General features: G+C 37.2%; 1 protein-coding gene and 1 long non-coding RNA gene across 9 annotated transcripts in view; one reads left to right on the top strand and one right to left on the bottom strand.

Moving 5' to 3' along the window:
* Positions 1-4602, top strand: part of LOC122577441 — a 266783-nt gene that overhangs the window by 224729 nt on the left and 37452 nt on the right. The window lies entirely within an intron of this gene.
* LOC122577449 overlaps positions 2944-4602 on the bottom strand; it is a 37661-nt gene continuing 36002 nt past the window's right edge. Inside the window, exon 5 of the long non-coding RNA XR_006320311.1 lies at positions 2944-3178. This is a non-coding gene — a long non-coding RNA (uncharacterized LOC122577449). The remainder of the gene's footprint in view (positions 3179-4602) is intronic.

The raw sequence follows: 4602 nt of genomic DNA, 5'->3' as shown, positions 1-4602 counted from the left end.
AAGTAATCTATGATTTAACAATTCAAACTACGATTCAAAATTCTATCAATCAAGAGCAACCTACGATTTGAACAAACTAATTAATAAACTATGATTATGTACGAATTGACAATCCAAATGGTTAGCCGATCAATTAAGAACAATCTATAATTTGACAGTTGGATAAACTACGATCTAAGATATTAATCAATCAAGACCAACTCGCGATTTGAATAAATTAAGAAATTAAACAAGGAAGGGAAAAAGGAACGGACCAGAAATACATATTTTAATAACAAATGTGAAATACATAAAATGATAAATATATATATATATATATATATATATATATATATATATATATATTCCCTACCCTAGATAAATAGCAATAAAATACATAAAATATAGAATTTACAATTAACTTGCGTAACTGGAAGAAGATACAATATCACATTATTAAAATTAATTCCATAAATAAACTACATCGTGGGGAATATATATAAATATTTATATGTGAAAAGAATAAAAAATAATTAAAATACACAATACTACATTATCGAAATTTATGGAAATTATATATGAAAATTATATTGTAAAATATATATATGTCGGAGATGAACGAACACCGGAGCCTTCCTTTGGAATTTTGGGAAAATCCCGTAATATTGTAATCTAGACTCTACCATAGTCGTAATTAAACAATTGTCATTCAACCCGATTGTACTTATTTGAGATTCGTGACAGTGAGCTTGGTCTCGAGGCGACAACCAGTCGCCAACGTAGCCGCGGTCAAGGGATGAACGTTTGTTTAACAAAGGTATGGAGTAACAGTATAGCTCTTCTTAAAAGAAATAGTTGTAGCGATACTTGACAATAGACATTTCAACGGTCTCTGTCCCGTGGCTCGCCACACGCAGACCCTGTTCTCCGGGTAAGATGGTCGCCAGATGTCGATGCGTCTCCGCAGTGCATGTTCAGCTAGCCTGAGGACCCGTTATAAATCTTAAGATTTAGTTAACTAAAGTCCTTCAAATGGACAAACAGTCTTTGTCCCAACTACGGGAGGATGGGGGAAACCTACTTCCTCACAAACGACGCTTCCCGCTAGCAACTTTTCCTCAAGGGTGGCTAGCATCCTTTTCTAACCACCGACATGGAAATTGACCAATTAACAGCAACGTCAATTTCCCTCACCTTCTGAACGAAGGCATCGCTCCACGAATCCGATGACCCCGTGCCCTTGGGCACACCCCGTCATAGTTTTCCTCTGTGGCATCATCGCGACGAAAATTCATTCCTGCTTACGACTTCATTAACGAGAAAGAATAACTTCTTCACGATCTGTGAATATTTCGCCTTTGTTAACCAAGAGTCGGACTTAGATTTTGTGAGAGCATACATCTACTATCCCGTTGACCGCGGATTCGATACCACGCACAAAATACATTAAAACCTACTATGAATCAAAAGAAATGTAAACTATTACATAAAGACGATCAAATGGATGAAATACCATAAGGAACCACTAAAATACCGAACAAACTTAAAATAAATACTAAGAATAATTTATTCGATCTACAATATCGAACTAAATCGTCAAACCACGCATTACCACGCACAAACACGCATCACTTCACATTATTTTATGGAAAATACATATATCTAAACTTACTATTAAACAAAATACCTTATGAGAGACACACGAAAACAACACGTGCTACACGTGCAGCAGCTCCACAGAACAATAGAAGTCCCATTACCACCTCCACTAAAATTTACAAGGAAGCATCCAGAGGCACCCCTGATAACAATACACGTGGCTTAAACGCTGCCATCGGATCAGCACGGAAAGTTCCTTAGCCCCAGACGTATCTTCAACAAGGACACGTTGCCACGTGCCTTGAACGTTCCCACAGGTATCAGTAGGAAAGGTTCCAGAAGCATCGCAGACGCAATTTCAGCAATAGACGAAACCAGAACAATATCCACATTTTATCACGTACTTTGAATGTTTCCATCAGCACCAAAAAGGAATATGAGAAATCAAGACATCAGCGATCACCGAAATCCACGTTCTCTCACGTACGCTGGCAGACACCCCAAAACTGCAGCATTGCGATTCCCACAGGAGCCAACTGTCATGTGACTATCGCCCCGTGGGGGATTTAGTTATAAATAAGCCTAGTAACATAGGAGAAGTTTCGGAAGTTTCAGTTTATTATTCGAAGTGTTTACACCGTCACTCTGTCAGTTTGATTTTCAAATAATTCTTACAATCAAAATTAATAAGTGTTAATTACGAGTAAAAAGCTTGTTTTCGTCTTGTTTTCTCTTAGTTACAGTTTATTATCCGAAGTGTTTACACTGTCACCTTGCCAGTTTGATTTTCGAATAAGTTGTTTCAATCAAAATTTATAAGTGTCGACAACGAATAAAAGTTCTTAGTTACCATTATATTATTCGAAGTGTTTATATCGTCACTCTGTCAGTCTCTCAAATAATTGTTTCAATCAAAATTATAAGTGTTAACTACAGTTATCATTCGAGAATCAAAGTGTTTATACCGTCACTCCGTCAAGTTGTCTCGTAAATAATTGTCTCGATCAAAACCAAGTTAGTAAAAGTTTTATAAGTATTAACAAGCGAGTTACCATCTTGTCAATCAAAATGTTTGTCATTCTGTCAGTATAAATAATTGTCCCTATCAAAATCGATTGTGTCTAGAATAATTGCGTCAAACGAAATTTATAAGTGTTAATTCCGAAGATTGTTCAACGAAATAAGTGTCAAAGTTCGATTAACCGCCGAATTGTATAATAGGACATAATTGACTCCGCATATATCTAAGGTAAAATTTTAAATCTGTATATCCTCTTCTCTTTTAACTTTGCAGTCGTAAAATGTTTAGTATCTGAACAAAGATATCCGTCGGCAGTTATAGTTGGCAAATAAAAATATCAAGAATACAATTTACGTGGATTTTATTTGAAACATATTGAATTCACAATAATCGTTCGCTGTATCAACTAGTGATTACGGGTTTTCAATCACAGAAAACACCTATGGTTTTCGTGTTTCTCTTCCCACTGTTAGCACATAGCTCATCTTTGGGCGAGACCTACGAAGCCACGCTTGTTGTCCACAGGGAACACCATCGCCAATAGATATATTCGTTCTTGCTTACGACTCCATGAATTGCCTAGAATAAAATAATCATTTTTAAATTTCTAAATACTAAGTTAAAGTAACTATTCGCTGTGTTAACCCGTGACCACGGCGCTTTCAAATTTTGAAAACGCTTACGGATCTTCGCACTCCTCTCCCACTGTTAGCATCTATAGCTCATCTTTGGGCAAGGCTTGCGTAACCACACGGATCTACTCAGAGAGATAGAGTAATTCGATTTACAAACTCGTGCTCCGCAGCGTTGTTGAGAGTAAAACAATAGTCTTTAAATCTTAGAGACATTGAATAAAAGTTTGTTCCCTGTGTCAACCTGTATTCAACGGTGTTTAATTCATTGTAAACACTTATAGACTCTCGCATTCCTCCTCCCACTGTTAGCAAATTCGCTTATCTTTGGGCGAGGCTTGCGAAGTCGCACAGGTTTCGTACAGTGGGACATTGATTTAATCGTCATATTCGTTCTTGCTCACGATTTCACAAGGCTGTTGGGGCAAATCCATTGTTCTGAATACTACATTACCGAAGTAAAATGCTCGTTCTCTGTGTCAACCTGTGTATAACGGTGTTTGACTCATTGGAAAACACTCTTCGATTTTCGCACTCTTCCTCGCACTGTTAGCAATTCGCTAATCTTTAGGCAAGGCTTGCGAAATCGCACAGGTCCCACATAGCGAGAAGTTAAATAGACGCCGAAAGCAAGAAAGAGTCGTAAAAATCATAGTCACCTTAGCAGAAAGCGAGCCGAACATTGGTATAAGAAATTTATAGTTGCGGAAATTAAAAAGGAAGAGAAGAGGCGTTTGGAGGAACTGCGATTAATTAGAGAGGGTCCGGAACCCAGTTTTTCGCCCTCGAGCTCACCAATACCTGAGCATTCGAGCGCGAATTACGACGAATCGCATTCCCTTCAATCTTGAACCCCATCACCTACAGTGTATGACGACGATTGTTATAATCCTTATTAAAACAGTCACCGGGTCTATTATAGATACATTCTGTTAATAATAAAATAAAACTATATCAAACTCGTCTTATTGAAGACACATACAAAATTAATTCAAATAGAGATCGGAATACTAATTATACTTACCTATACATATTTGCCATTTATAGCAATTAGAATCGTCTTTGTAATAATTTTTAATCGAGTAAAACCTGAATAAATTATAGTATATCAGTACTGTCCTGACCCAACCGCACGAAATAATTCCGTGCCTCTATATCAATTGATTGATCCGAATAACTTTGATCCTCTTCCGTGCGAGTACTCCTGCCCATAGCAGGTTAGCCGAAACGTGGAATATACTTTGCCAGTCGTATTAAACGCTAGTTAACGCTACCTATGAATGTCCAAGTTGATAAATAACCACTAAGACACATTTTCATTCAAATTGACACGAAGCGTGCGAAGTTTAGGGCAACAAGACGAAATACTCG

This window comes from Bombus pyrosoma, unplaced genomic scaffold (assembly GCF_014825855.1).
Source record: "Bombus pyrosoma isolate SC7728 unplaced genomic scaffold, ASM1482585v1 HiC_scaffold_4710, whole genome shotgun sequence".
NCBI classification, from domain to species: domain Eukaryota; kingdom Metazoa; phylum Arthropoda; class Insecta; order Hymenoptera; family Apidae; genus Bombus; species Bombus pyrosoma.
The sequence above is the reverse complement of the archived record's forward strand: the minus strand, read 5'-3'. Positions and strand labels throughout refer to the sequence as shown.